At 38.0% G+C, this 16,352-nt stretch overlaps 1 protein-coding gene across 1 annotated transcript in view; it reads left to right on the forward strand.

The window, feature by feature from the left end:
• The window catches only part of CACNA1E (calcium voltage-gated channel subunit alpha1 E), a 285,148-nt gene that overhangs the window by 25,591 nt on the left and 243,205 nt on the right, over positions 1 to 16,352 (forward strand). The gene's annotated exons all lie outside the window — the stretch shown is intronic.

Consider the following 16,352-nt stretch of genomic DNA (forward strand, 5'->3'; position numbering starts at 1 on the left):
CAAAAAACATTGCAATACATCATGATACATCATGTGACATGATTGAGTTTGACACCCTTCATCTATAGGGTACCCACTTACCATATGTACTTTATCTTTAATTGTAAGGTATAAGGTGACAATCATATCATGCCTACTTTTTCAGATGTTTTATCAGCATATCACAAACATCACATATAGGGAGAATGGAAGATAATATAATCTGGCCTCATATTATTTGAAAGAATCAAATATAGCTGAAGTCAAGGAAAATGCTCCTATTCTCAAATGGCAATTTTAATTTTCTAGTTCCTAAAGCATGAAAGAAAATTCTGTAGGTCCTACACATCTTGATTTGTGAGGTCTTTTAATCTATGAATTACCAATTCTCTGACATTTATTCCATGTGTGGCAAAATACTAATCTTTTGTGCTGTTATCTGAAGAGGCTTTATTGTAAGGCATAAAATTGGTAAGACAGGAGCCAGCTCTTTGTATTCCAGAAAAGAACTGTTATGTCAACCCTGAGGAAGTACCTCAAAATCTCAAGATAATGAAGCAACAAGTAAATGTCTAGTGATTTGAAAAGGTGGGAGGAAAGAGCATAGGATTAAAAACATTGGACTTTAGATTTATATATAGACTTGATTTGTGCATACTGCAATAAACAGATTTTCTCTGTAAATATGGTTTCATTCTTGTCAGCTATAAAGGAACTAATGTAGCTGTGTGATGACTGTGAACTTTTGTTGTAAGCAAATTCTTGAAAGTGAGGGTTACTTGTCTGGAGAGTTGAGATTTATTGTTGTGTCTGGTATGAAGCTTGACACTAATGTCTTCATTTCTTAAATTTGTCCATCTGCCCTTCTCTTCCCAAGTTTCTTTATTGGCGGACCTGAAAATGAGAGGTAGGAAGAAGTAACATGCTAATTAGAACTCTATAATGAGGACCCGCATTGTGGGGGCAATAAGCTGACTTTGTATAAAAAAGAACACCACTTAGGGGCCCCCGAAAGCCCTACTAAGCAGGTATATACAAAAGTATGAAGGCTATTGCTTAACGTAGTGTAGCCACCCTGAGTCTCCAGAGAAGAGTGGTATATAAATCGAACCAATAAATGAATGAATGAATGAATGAATGAATGAATGAATGAATGAATGAATGAATTTGTTGATTTATACTGTAGTCCATCAACTAACCCACCTCTGTAGCAGGGGTCCCCAACCCTGGTCCACAGCCTGGATCTGATCCGTGGTCCTTTGGGAACCAGGTTGTGCAAGCGGTAAGCAAGCGGGCAAAGCTCCATTTGCCTAAGTGGCAGGTATGCACATGAAACCACCCCTTCTCCCCCTGCTGCAGTCACTGCCACCACTGCCGGTCCACAGAGTTGGAATGGTTGGGAACTCTATAGGATCAAAATTGGAAAAAAGGAAGCTCTGGTTCCAATTTTCAAAGGTTCTCTATATTTTTTGTGTGATCATCAGCCATTCATCCTCATCACAGATTAATTTTCTTGCCTGATAAGAAGGAAAAGCCTTCCCTGTTTACATCGCTCTGGAAATAAGGCAGGCAGCTTTCTTTCCAAAACAATTGAATTAATGTATCAAAGAGATAAATGAGCAATATTCAACATAATACCCGATACTAACTTTAGTAGATAGTGTGCATTAACATGCAGAACTTGAACATTTTTCTGGAATAACTCATTTAAAACACATTTAATAAACCACTTAAGTTATTTGCACATCCTTTTATATTGATATCTTTTTAATGTAATGAGTAATGAGTAATGAAAGGCACAACCACTTCATAGACATTCCAATTATCTGGCAGATGTATTGTTAGGTCCCCTAAAAATCAGTATAGTTAATATGTTTCACAGTGCTTTGAAAGACATGGCATTAAAAATCACTAGAGGGCACATTTAAGAAAGGTTTGGAGATAATTTTGAGTGCATGACAGAGATTGTCAGCATTATGTTCTGCTCTGTGAATGCTACCAAATAAAGTTCATTTATGAATTGTACACTCAATTTTAAATTCTCTCTGAAATGGCAGCCTAAGCTAATTATTCTTTTCTATACATACAGTATGTACCTTGGTATCTTCAGGGACTTTGGCATGGTATTACTTTAGACAGAATTGTGAACATATTACAGAATGCTTGCTCAATGGATTATCAGTGATGATCAGATCAAGCTGATATATCAATACATTTCATTGTTTTACATTAGTTTGTTTTTTCTCTCTCGCTGAATTATATAAATGTGTGTACATGCAGGCACAAATACACATGATGCATACAACAAAGATTAGAAGTATTATGAGTATTTTTGGGCAAAGTATAGTTTAGATAGATCAAAAGTTAGTGCAGTCGTTAAGGCACTGGGCTAGAAGATTCTAATTCCCACTTAGCAGAAAACCAGCTAGGTGATCTTGGGAAAGTCAAGGTTTCAGAGCCTTAAGAAGTAGGCAGAGGTAAAATTACTTCTGAAAATCTTGCCAAGAAAACTGCAGGGACTTGTCCAGGCGGTCATCAGGAGTTATCATTGACTTGAAGGTACCCTCATCCCTAAAAAAAAAAAAGCCCTTTGGGTATCTTACACTGGTCTCTGGATAATAAAACCTCCTGTATGTTTATGGTTGTGTAAAATATATGAACATACAAGAATTACTTCTTTTAGACTGGGTATGCTTATTGGTCTGTGTGGGAGTGGAGAGTCATGACTTCTTTGGTTTTCTGAAAAAATCCAGTGCAAACTAGAGAAAATAGTATTCCCCTTAGGAGGAGAATTTGACTCTAGAAATTACAGTGGTTTGCTCTTTTGGGTGTTTTTCTATGTTGGATACGGGGGATATTCAAAGGTACTTTCTAAAATTAGGAGGAAAACTCAGGAAGTGAATGAACTCAGAATATAATTCCAGATAAAAGCTATAGCTTTTCATAAAGATCGGATTCTAGTTAAAACTATCCCAGGCAATTAGGGATGAGAAAGATCTTCTCCTCAGTGTTGGAGATTCACTTCCAATCAAAATAAGTAGCACGTTGGCAAGAAGCATCATTTAACAGAATAAGAGAGTTGGAAGGGATCTTGGGCCATTTCAGAAAATGATGGTTCAATCTCTTCATAAAAACCTCCAGTGATGAAACACCCACAACTTTTGGAGGCTGATTAATTGTTCTAAATTTCTCCTTAGTTCTAGATTGCTTCTTTCCTTGGTTATTTATGTTTTAATTCATCTATGATATGTTAGTATCATGTAAGTTTCTTACATATAGCATTCTGATTAATAAGGCATCCTAGCTTGTTGGGGACTGACTAAGCAATGCCTGAAAGATGAGCATTTATGAGAGATGAGGATTTATGGTCATTGGTGTCCATTCCTATACCAAAATGAGAAAAAAATTACCTTCATGATGTTGCAATAAGTAGAAGATACATTTACTTCATAGATTCATGGAGCATGTTTGATCATTTAGACACCTTCCTTGAGGAAGAGGTTTCCCTCTTGCCAGCCTGCTTGGATTCTAGACTAGATACAGAGGAGAGAGAGAGAGAGTGCTTCTTCTCTCTAATATTATTACTATCTCACCTGTACACTATTCCTAATTGGCTGTAAATGCTAGGCTTCTACTTAATAACCTAATTTGACCTACAATGTTTACATATACAGTCAGTGAAGTTTTATCCATTTTCTCCTCTGCTTTATTCTTCCAAGAGCAAAACAACTTTGTCATTGTCTTCAGGGAAGGTGGGCCTAGCTTCACAACTGGAAAAGTATGGAATAGTGCTTTTTGTAATATTGTCTACAATAGATCAGGCAAGATGAATTGTATTATGTTCTTCTAAACATCTGACTGGAATTATGACAAATCACAGAAAGTGGAGGGGGGGAAGGAATTTGGTAATAACTTTGTTGATAGGAATAGGATCTTCTAGATCAACTTGGAGAAGGTAGCAAATATATCATATGTGCAGAACTACATATTTCATTCCAGGAAGCATGGGACTCTTTATCTGTGGGAAAGTGACTTTTTTCTTTTGCATTATTATAATAAATGCTAAAGTGTGTTTGCTTTTTCTCCTGGTTCCATTCTATTAAAGAACTAAACTGAATTTTACTAGGATTAATCAAAATAGTAGGTCTCTGGCTACTGTTTGGTTCAGGTAAATAATAATATTGACGGTTGATTTGGATTAAGAATTTATGGATTTTTGGTTATCAATGTTGTCAGTTGAGTTTGGTCTTGGACCATAAATAAATTTTGATTGATTGTTTATTTGTCAATTTTATTAAGCATCACTGTCATAACTTTTGCATTTTTCATCTTCCCAATTTCTCTACTTGTTTATACTCCCACATCCATTGACAGTGGTCTTTGTAGAAGGCAATCACAAATTATTTCCTAAAAAATAATATTGTAGTTTAATGTAATCTGGATTTGAGGAATCATAATTTCCAGTAGTTCCTGCTATTAGAATCTAGCAGCTGGAAGTTAAATTGTCCAAACCAAAGGGCAAAACTTGAAGAGTAAGAGATTGCTGCCTGAGTCCTGTGAGCAGATGCTGAATTAAATTAGGGTAGAAGTGCAGAGATACTTGAAGTTTTCCTGGATAGTTTTGGGGCTACATCTGACTTTTTGAAGACTGAATGGAATTCTTGTAGCTGTGCAAAGGCCGATGAAACTTGGGATCCAGTTTTCCTCAGAAGAATTATGCATATGAGAGATTCTGTATAAGCCTGCCTTCTTTTTTTAATGGCATCACTAATCACAGTATTAATTTTAAAACTGATGTGACTCTATCATTTGAAACATAAGATACATCATTATTATTGTATTTAAAGGAAATAAAAGTGAAACAGGTATCATAACATGAACTTGTTGTTTCTGTTATAAAACAACAAAATCTTTTATCTGGTTGTGTTTATAATTTTCAAAATGATTTTATATGTTTTTCTTAATCTTTGACTGGGAGCCACCCAGAGTTGGATGAAAGATGGGCAGTTATATAAATGTTTTAAATAAATAAATAACAACATGATTGGTATATTGATTAATGTGTCCTTCCTTGTTTCCATATTAATTTAATGTAATCTAATTCTTAATGGCTGTCAATGCTTTGAGTTAGGTCAGGTCGGGAAAAAGATACCACAAGAAATACTAGATCTCTACTTTACTGGTATAGGCAATAGTAACAGAATTTTGAAAGCCTGCCACTGTTTCCCCTTCCTTCCCTTTTATACCAAAGAGAATCAATGCAGGACAATCCTTAGTTTCTTTCTCACACTTCCTTGTTTTCCCAAGCTAATGTTTTAGTAAAGATTGCTATATATTTTTCCAAGTTCGGTCTTGTGCTGTCTTCAAAGGATTTGTGTTACTCTTAATAGTAAGAAGCCTTTGTATTTGGAATTCAGAGCCTTATGACTGCAGATAGAAAGAAAGAGTTTTGTATGGCAGAAATTAACTATTTCTCTCAGGGCTTAATGCTTTTATAACATTAAGATTATTTCCAGATTATTGGCATGGTAAATTAGTGTTGCCAGGTGTCCACTATTTGAGCGGACAGTCCGCTTTTTTCACATTATGTTCACTATTTTTTTTTTCACAAAATAGTGGACATTTTTTTTATTCAAAAGCTTTATGATGAAATTAAAATGTAATTTAATATTTTACATATTATTATAATATATTTGATGTTTTGAATTTTAAGTAAAGTTTTGAAGTGATTATTTTAATACGTGTTAAAATGTTTGTAAGAAAATATATAATTTAATTGTAAAAATTTTTTTTATTTTTTTACTACTTAACACCCCCCACCCCCCCGCTTGTCTGCTATTTTTTGGAAGCAGACCTGGCAACCCTAATGGTTTATTATGTATAGCTAGACCAGGCATAGAAAGTGCTTTGCAATTTTTTTTCCTCTTGAACAGGTAAGAGATACATTTTTCAAAGACAAGAGTACAAAAGCCTAAATGAGTTCATTACACTGGAAAAATCCTACCTTATTCAAGTGGTGGCCTCCTTTGGCATTCTTCACATCTGGTATTTAAATGTTGAGGGCATTTTGGACTAGCTGCTTTATAGTCCTCAAGCTGCTGCTTGAGTTACCATTTTTTGTTTAAAATCAAGTTGCTGGTTTTTGTTCTTACATTTGTTAAATATTCTACTTTTTAGGATCTTCTGCTATGTGGCGAGATTTCAGTATTTTAGTATTTGAAATGCACTGCAACAACACTGAAACAATGTGTTTGGTGTGTGAAATGAATACTTATAATCCATTCCTAATTTCCTTGTGCGTTACTGTTAAAAAACATTTTAACCCATTTTATTAGGATTATTCTTTTTATTTAATTGCATATTATAAACTGAGATAAATATATTTCTGAGAATTAATTACACACCTAAAAACTATAGAAGTAGTGATTACCTCTCCCTTCCTAAATTATGTCCAACTGGTCACAACCTATTGAGAGGCTCCAAACATATCAGCAGAGAAAAAGAGCAGATTTCATAGAAAACTCGGTTTAAAAAATTAAAATGAAAGAAAAGAAAAACTAGAAGACAAAGTACATATTGACTTCCCCCCTTCATCTAAGTAGATCAGTGAATAAAATATAATATAGGTAACTCTTGACTTACAACCATTTGTTTAATGACTGTTCAAAGTTATGAAAATAGTGACATGACCAATTCTCACATATATGACCATAATTTGAAGCATCCCCAGGATCATCAGAGTTTGGATGCTTATCAAATAGAATGTATTTATGATGGTTGCAACATCCTGGGGTCACATGATCCCTAATCGCTACCTTTCCAGGAGCTTCTGACAAGCAAAGTCAATGGGGGAAGATTCACTTAGCAACTGTGTGATTCGCTTAACAACCGCAGCAAAAAAGGCTTAAGTGATTCACTTAATTGCCATACCACTTAGTGATGGAAATTCCAGTTCCAATTGTGGTTGAAAATAAATATTAAGATTTTAGCTAAAATGCTCATAAGCAATTAGATTAATGAAAATTGTCCCAAAAGATGGAGGAATTCTTTGAAGTCCATTAGGTAGTTTTCAGTAAGTATATTTGACTCAGGTTGCTTATGAAAAGCTTGCAATCTACTAAAATGACTGTTTGGAAGCCTTAAATTGTGTGTGACAAACACAGCTTATAAAAAGATATGGGAAGAGGGATTATTATTTTTTTCTTGTAGTAATGACAAAAAACCCCTAATTTGATTTGCAACTCAAAACTGGTCAAACATTGACATTGGAATCGTTAGCAATCATTAAGTGGGATCAAGTACAGAAAAAAAAAAGGCATTAATTCCTAATTAGCATAATTATCAACATTAGAAAGTTGCTTATTAAACACGCATACAATATTGTCATTCACCGTCTATGAGAAATAAGATACTATTTTGCAATTAATTCTAATTAGCATTTTTGACTTCCATTCTTAGCATGGGAAAAAAACGAGAGGAAAATTATCTTAGTAGCCCCATGCAGCTCCTTGTTTCAGGAAGAAGCTATGCAGCAGTGAAAATGAGAAGCTCCCGATTTACATTTTAGCTTAGACATGAAATTGTGCTATAAAAACTGCAACCTAAGCTCTCAAGTGGTTTGTAATGATCAAGGCAAAGACGTGTTAACTTGGTAGGTTTCCTGCTGCAAGAAACCAGTTTACTTCTTTCCAAGATGAAAAGAAAGCAAGGAAATGCAATAAATAGGCTGATAGGATACATAATAAGGACAATTCTAGATAAATGATGCAGCAGGGAAAACAGTCTGTTTGATTGACTGTGACTGGAGCTTTAAAGGAAGAAGCTCAGGTGAAGCTATGATGGAGATTGCCATGCCAAGATACCTAAAGGGAGGATCAGGAAAACAAAGTCTGGAGGCCTTCGGAAAATCAGGAATGGAGCAACCAGTTTTTCTTGATATGAATGTGGGGGAAATAATTGAGTCTTAAATAAAGCCTAGTGAAAGAGAAGGGACCACAGCAGAGAAGAGCAGAAAATTACAATGACTTTGGTTTTTATGCAAATAAGTATAAAGTAGTTGTGTTCTTACTGGAAGAAGAAAGGAGTCGGATACATTCCCCATGTAGTTTTGAAGCAAAGTAGAGGAGGCGGGGGGGGGGGGGAAGAAAAATCTATTTATTTATTTCATTTTTATCCCACTTTTATAAAAACATAGTACTTTGTTACCATTACTAGACTATCTCTGTTATAAGCAGATATTATGCTAGTAGATTTTAACTATCACCTAGAGCAGTGATGGCTAACCTTTTCCAGACCGAGTGCCCAAAGCGCGCATGCATGTATGAGAATGCACGCACGAGTCCAAACCCCCAAAATGCAATGCACACATGGCCCCCATGCATATGCCCCGCACCCGCACATGTGTGTGTGGTGCCCCCGTATGGGTGCCTGCCCCCCATGCCCCCCACGCATGTGCAGTAGAGACCCGATGACCAGCTGGCTGGTGGGAGGTGTGCACGCATGCGCAGCAAAACTGAACTGGGGTGACGGCTTGCGTGCCCACAGAGAGGGTGCTGCGTGTCACCTGGGGCACATGTGCCATAGGTTCGCCATCACGGACCTAGAGAGTATTTTTACCGACGAAGGATAAGAATGCACCAAATGATTAAAAAGAAAGTACTGTTGGAAGAAATGACCATCTGGGTTCAGTTCCAAGTGGGGAGAAAGACACTGGAAAGATGGTGGCTGCTTGGAAAAATGGTTTTAATGGTGGACAGGATCACATGCCTTGAAGATCTTGGGTGAAGAAAAAAAAAGGGAAGAGATGCTGAGAGTGCCTAACTTTTATACCTCTCTGGGTTTTTGAATTTGAGCTTGTATTCTGATTGGTTGTCAGACTCCAATGGCGCCATGCAGGGGTAACTTTGTAGGTTGTGTTTTTGAGTCCCAAGTTTGGTTGACCCTTGCTGGGTGATGATGTAATGAAAGGGCTTTGGGCAATTCCTATTATGGCTCTCTTGAAGGAGGTAGATGTTTGTTACGTAGAATAGGCTGATCCAGGCTTTAATGGCCCATCGACAAAGGTGGGGGGCTGAGTTTCTGCCTTCCTTTTAGGGGAAATAATGTGCCCTATTAATATTTCCTAAAATATCTCATTTTCCTAGGAGAGGGGTGGGTGCTCACTTCCTACAGTACAAAATGCAAATTCAATTATTCATTTGGTCCCAAGGAACATTCACCATCAAATATTGTATACCTACTTTCCTATGTAGTACTAAGCAGATAACCTTAGGAACTGACAACCATCAGGAGTTTTGAGAGAAAGTCATGACTGCCACAGAGGAAGAACTGTTACAATGGGTTTGGGAATCTAGACATTCCATTTTGTACAGTATGTAGTCACTAAGAGTCAACATTATCTTGATGTTACATAATCTTTTAAATAAACATGCATGCTCACATATGCATAAAACTGATTTCTTTGGGCAACTCATATTAGTTGAATCTGCCTTGGGCCATTCTTGGAAGGGGAAATAAAGATTCTCTGAAAGACCCCTATAATTAGTCTTGCTGAAAGAGAAAAGGGATTAAGTTAGAGAAATCTTAATAACTAGATCCTTTCACTTTTCACTTTGAATTGCTGAAGTAAAAGTTTATTTGTATTTATTTTTTGCTAACCAGTCATCAATAGATGAGAGAAGTAGCCATTTAATTCCTTGATAATAGAGAAATGGACAGATGTTCAGAGCTTGCACACTGTTTAGTTCCACTGAAAGAGTTTTTATAAAGGAGGTTAAGGTACTTAAAAATACAGACAGCTGCTTTTTGTTGTCCAAAGGCCTATAAAAGCAAAAATAAAAATAAAAATAAAAAAGAAGAGTGTGCTCCAGACTGGGGTTGAGCTAGGGCTCAGTTTATTTTAGTTATCTGGGAGGAATTTGATCCTTTTGGACCTGTTGAAGTGGATGGTGTCCTCATGACTGTTAGCTTGGCTACCTGTATATATTAATTCCACTTTACACCTGGCTAAAGGTCTCTGGAGAGTTGATGTGTAATTATATTTTAACAGTGACGAATTCTTCTTTGAAAGGGAAGGTTGTCCTATTATCTCTTAAGCAGGCAGTGATTCTCCCCCTCCTCATGAAGCCATCATTGGACCCAACGTCTGTACTATTGTCTAACCTTTTAAAGTAAGGTTGTAGAGAAAATGGTTCTGTAGCAGCTCTAGAGAACTTTGGAGGATATCTAGACCTTTTCCAGTCAGGATTCAGGCCTAGGTATGAGACCAAGGTGGAGTGATCAGGCTTGTAGGTGACCTCTGAAGAGAACAGGATGGCAATGGTGCATCTATCCTTGCTCTTCTTGACCTCTCAGAGATTTTTGATACCATTGATCAGAATATTCTTCTGAATTGGATTATGGGGTTGGGAATGGGTGATACTGTGCTATGCTGGTTTTCTTCCTTCCTCTTGGACTGGGTTCAGTTAATTTTGGGGGAAAGAGGTACTGCCCATGGCCCCAGCTTTGAGGCTTCATTCTCTTCTGCTCCTGTCATAGGACTTCGTTCTCTTCTGCTCCTGTTTATTGTCTACATAAAACCCCTGAGTGAACTCATCTTATGGTATGGGATAAGGTATTATCAGTATTCTGATGAAACCCAATTTTATATCTCCCCTGCTGCCAAAGTAATGCCCTAGAGGTTCTTTCTTGGAACCCACAGGCTGCAGGGGTTTGGATGGGGAACAATAGGGTTCAACTGAACCCTAGCTAGAGTGAATGGCTTTGGCTATTAGGACCTTTTAGTGCTGGAGAGTTTCCCATCTTTATTTCTGGATGGAATTTCACTACCCCAGACAGGACCAAAGCATAGTCTAGGGACCTTTGTGGGCTCATGGATCTTGTTTGAGGAGCAGGGGACAGACATAGTCAGGTGGAGCTTTGCTCAACTGAAGTATCTGCCTTAATGTATTAATGGTTGTGTTTTTATTTATATATGTCGATGATTTGTAGCATTCCAACCAGTTACCTGAAACATTTATCTATATACAGTATCTTTCAGTGGTGGGTTGCTCCCGCTTCTGTCCGGTAGTAAAAGCAGTGGGAGGCTCCACCTACCCACCCGCCATCATAACTGACAATCTGCGCATGTGTGTGCTCCCATTGCGAACCGGTAGTAAAGGTAAGTAGAACTCACCCCTGGTATGTTTAGTATAATGGATAAGGCAGAGAGTCTCAGGTTTTTAGTCTACCCTCTGTTGGAAGAAACATCCTTCTAGGTTCTGCTCCAAGTGGGGAAACAGACACTGGAAACATGGAGACTGCTTGGAAAGATGGTTTAATGGTGGACAGGATCACATGGCTTGAGTTCCTGAACAGAAAAAGGGCAGATACAGCAAGTTTTTCAGGTTTTATGCTCTCTCTGGCTTTGAACTTCCTGGGGCCCAGAAAGAGTACTCTGATTGGTTGTCAGACTCCCAGGGGGTGGGGGGTCTTAGCTAGCCGATGGTCACATGTGCTTCCCAGGTCACATGTGGTGAGTTTCTGCTGATATTGTGTAGAGAGCTAATCATATCTTTGATGGATCTTTGGCAATTCCTACTATGGCTCTGCCTGAAGGAGGTAGATCTTTGTTATGTAGAATAGACTGGCCCAGGCCTTAATGGCCCATTGACAAAGGGTGGGGGGCAGGAAGGTGGGAGCTGCTTTGTCTGTAAAATATGCTTCTCATATTTCTCATCCAGGGAAATATAATATTCTGCCTTTTTCATATTTCCTAAAATATTTCACTCTTCCAGGAAAGGGGTGGATGCTAACTTCCTACACCTTAGAACAGAAACTGAGACTGGCCCAAATTCACCCAGCCGGCTTTCATGCCTAAGGCAGGATTAAATTCAGTCTCCTAGCTTCTAGCCTGGGCGCATTAACCCACTGGACTACACTGGCTCTATTTTAAATCATGAATCATAATTTAGCAATCTCTAGATACTAAACATCACTCAGCCTGATAATGATGTCTTCCACATTAAGCCATTTGCTAGTGTAAGAACTGCAAAAGATACCTTTGCTTTTGGCTTTACAAACCAGCCGTGAGATTAATTAGTAGCAGTAATAAATTAAAATAACTGCTGGCTTTTCTGTTTCTAAGGGAGAGCAGACTTTATCTTAACACATTTTATTGTAACCTGAGATACTTTTGCAACAGGCCCAGAAGCTCAGATATAGAATCCTTTCAATTTTCATATTAATGCAGAAAATTAATGAATACATAAATTTTAGCAGACATAGAATGTCCATCTATCTATAAATATCTAAGCTCATTGATGTAATGTGAGAATAGAGGTGGTAAGTATATACAGAAGTGTCCAAATTTTCATCAAAGAGAAACTGGAGAGCATGCAATGCACATTTCTTTTAGATTTCTTAAGAATTGTCTAACAAAATACCCACCATATAGAGTCTAGGGCACCAGAATTTCTGGCTGGAATCACAACCTTCTTCAGTGACTAACTTCTGCATCTGCTCCTTGCAACAGAAATTTAGTGCTATGTTATCTGGTACAGACTGGCTCTTCTCGGGGGATCTTTCCTCTGTAGGCAGGAATTCAGTTCCCCTATCAATCTATCCCCAGGTGGTTCCTTGGTATTTGCAACTCTTTGTCTCAGGCTGGGTTTCATGTGAGACTCCCTGCTAAGCACAAGACAAAGAAATGTAAAGCTTCTAAAAGGATGGGTGGAGGGAGGCTGGGAGAACATGAATGGGAAATTACTCATAATTTGGAGGAAGAATGATGTCAGCTGGGATTTTAGGGTGCAGAAGTGACAATGAGAGAACCTGTTGAGGTAAACTAGACTTGCTAAAATTCATCTTCATCTATCATTTTTACATTTTAAATTTTAACAAGTCTATTATTTTGTTAGAGTTTTTTTCCTTTTTTTTTCCTTTGAAAAATACAGCAATTGGCAAACAACAACAACAAAATCATCTTCACCTTCTGCTTAAGGTCAGAGTTCCTGTTCTAGGGTTGCTAGATGGGGGGAAACCCCTACAAATCTTGAAATGCTTTTTCCTTTCTAGTTATTTGATCAGGTTTCAGAAAAAATGTACAGACTGCCTTTATGACAAAGTGGCTGAGCAACTTTAAAATGTAAAGCATTATAAATTTGGTGACTTTTAAGCTTAACACGTGTATTTTTCTTTCAACAATTTGTCATAGGATAACTTTATTCCTCCATGTTCTTTTATACTTTTAATTGGAATATGTAGCAATAGCAATAGTACTTAGACTTATATACCGCTTCACAGTACTTTGCAGCCTCTCTAAGTGGTTTATAGAGTCAGAATACTGCCCTTAACAATCTGGGTCCTCATTTTACCGACCTAGGAAGGATGGAAGGCTGAGCCAACCTTGAGCCGATGAGACTCTTACTGCCAAACTGCTGGCAGCTGGCAGTCATCAGAAGTAGCCTGCAGTACTGCATTCTGACCACTGTGCCACCATGGCTTGATCTGTAGATTCAATAGCCAGAAAACCTCCTCATACTGTCCATTTGAAACATTATTGCTTGATTACTGAGCCCTCTGCTCCTTTCTGAAATATAAATGGTTTTTAACCATTGATGAATAAGTCATTATATGTTTTCAAACAATACACTAAATCATAGGTATGGTTTATAATCAATATGGCTGGATTTGCACAGGGCATTAAACTACAACAGATAAAACAAATTGATTTATGAACCCAACCCCAGGGTCTTTATTTATTTAAAAAAACTTGTTTGGATGCTCATTTTGTCTGTTACAACTCTGGGTAGCTCATAACAAAACCAAAGGAAATATTATAATCAATAGCCCAAACAGCCAAAACCAAATTCTGGCACCCTAACCAGTGCTCCCTAATCTATCAATAATTGCAAACACAATTAGTGGGCTCCAGCTTCACTTCACCCCAGGTGAGGGAAGAATCAAGGCTGCTGTGGGAAGATGTACTTTTTAGGTCCCGCTAGGAGAGGGTAGAAGGACATGGTGGCTCAGTGGCTAAGATGCTGAGCTCGTCGATCAAAAGGTTAGCAGTTCATTGGTTCAAATCCCTAGTGCTGCATAATGGGGTGAGCTCCCGTTACTTGTCCCAGCTTCTGCCAACCTAGCAGTTCAAAAGCACGTAAAAAATGCAAGTAGAAAAATAGGGACCACCTTTGGTGGGAAGGTAACAGCGTTCTGTGCACCTTTGGTGTTTAGTCATGCTGGCCACATGACCACGAAGAGCGCTGGCTCTTCGGCTTTGAAACGGAGATGAGCACCGCCCCCTTGAGTCGGGAATGACTTGCACATATGTGCGAGGGGAACTTTTATCTTTTAGGAGAGGGAAGGGTCATCCTTCTGATTTGGTGGAATGGGCAGATACCCTCAGGGAGAGAAAGATCCATAAATAATCTAGTTCGGAACCATTCAGAGCTTTAAAGTTGCTAACTATCACCTTGAACTCTATCCAGAAAGACACCGGGAGCCAGCACATTATGCACAGCAGTGATACGATATGTGTAAACCAAAGGACACCAAACTTGCCTGTTCTGCTGCATTCTGACCCACTGTAATTTCTGGATAGTCTTCAATCCAAATGCTTCATGCAGTAATCCAAATGGGAAGTGACCAAGTATGAGTGACTGTGAGCAAAGCCTCTCATTCCAGAAACAGACACAGTCTTGAGACACAAGAGGAATCTGTGTAAAGGTCACCCCCAGTCGTGGCTGCCACTTGCTCCTTGAACAGGAGCCATGAGTCCAGGGGGACCTCCAAATTGTATACCAGCTCTATCTGGAAAGTGCCATCATATTGAGAGACTGACACATCACTAGCTCCAGAGGGGCCAGATACCCTAAGCCACTCCATCTTGCTAGGCATACATTGAAGCCAGTTCCTCACAGTCTCTAGGCATTGGCTCAGCATTATTATTATTATTATTATTATTATTATTATTATTATTATTATTATTATTAATCATATTTCTATGCCACCCACTCTCCGAGGACTCTGGGCATCTTACAACAATCAACAGTATACTAAATAGCATCTTGTCCCCAACAATCTGGGTCCTCATTTTACCCAGAAGGATGGGTAGGCTGAGTCAACCTTGAGCCGGTGAGATTTGATCCGCTGATCTGCTGAACTAGCAGTCATCTAAACAGCATCACCTGGAAAGCCAGAGGTGGAGATTTATAACTGGATATCATCCACATGATCTTGCATCTGCACATCTGCTCATGCATTTGTTGGTAAGGCAATTAAAAATTCCCATTCCTGAGCAATAAATGTATTTGCATTTCCCAAAATAGAGTTATTTTTCTGGTTGTATCCCAGGAATTTCAAAGATAGTAGTTCCAAAAATGCCAACAAACTTGACAAGGCATTAATGTACCTTGTTGTACACCAGATATGTGTGAAACAATTATAATTAATAGTTATTATTCTTGCTAGTACATTAATGATAATGTCCAGGGTAAGTTGTTCTTGTTAGGAGAGCGTCACCTTTCCCATAAATCAGTATTAAGGAAGAGGAAACTTTTCCAAAGTATTTCATTCCTCTTGGAAGATAAATCATGGCACCAGTATCACATAAACCATAAGCAACAGCTGTACCATGTGTAGAGGCCCAGAGGACATAGCCAAAAACTTTGCATGATTCACCACCGTCTTTCTCTCCTCCACCCACCCTCGATAGAAAGCCAGTTTGGTGTAGCAGTTAAGGTAAGGTGACCACACGTCCCGCTTTTGGCGGGACAGTCCCGCTTTTGAGCAATTTGTCCCGCGTCCCGCGGCGTTTCAAAAAAGTCCCGATTTTTCTTGAGCCCCAGCTGATGGCTAGAAGAAAAAAAAAACTGTTTAAACTCTTGCCCGGGGCTTCAAAGGGCCGCCCTACAGGCAATCAGTGTAAAGCAGTTTTTTTTTCCCCTAGCTAAACTGCAGAAACGAAAACGAAACCAGGGTCTTTGGTGCAGCGTGACAAAATGAGGCAGAGAGAGATTTATTTTTATTTTTATTTTTCCTCCCCAAAAAAGGTAGGTGAAAAACTGCAAACAATGGAAATTTAGGAGGAGAGTTCAAGATTTTAAAACACAAAGGAAAAAAAGCTGTATTTAACTAGGGAATTGTAATAATTGAGATACTATTAATTGTATATTGTGTTGAAAGCAGAAATGGTTAAGTTGTGGTTCGGAGGAATATATGGGAGAAATTATTTGGTTTATTATTATTGGTAAATATAATTAATTGATTTGTAAGAAATTGGATTGCATGGAAATAATTGGAATATTCATGTTCATATTGATTAATATACAAAAAAGATAGTTTTATAACTAATTGATTTATATTAAAATGTTGAATTTGTATTAAACAACTGT

Source organism: Pituophis catenifer, unplaced genomic scaffold, assembly GCF_029215685.1.
Source record: "Pituophis catenifer annectens isolate HBS135680 unplaced genomic scaffold, rPitCat1.0.hap2 SCAF_3, whole genome shotgun sequence".
NCBI lineage: Eukaryota > Metazoa > Chordata > Lepidosauria > Squamata > Colubridae > Pituophis > Pituophis catenifer.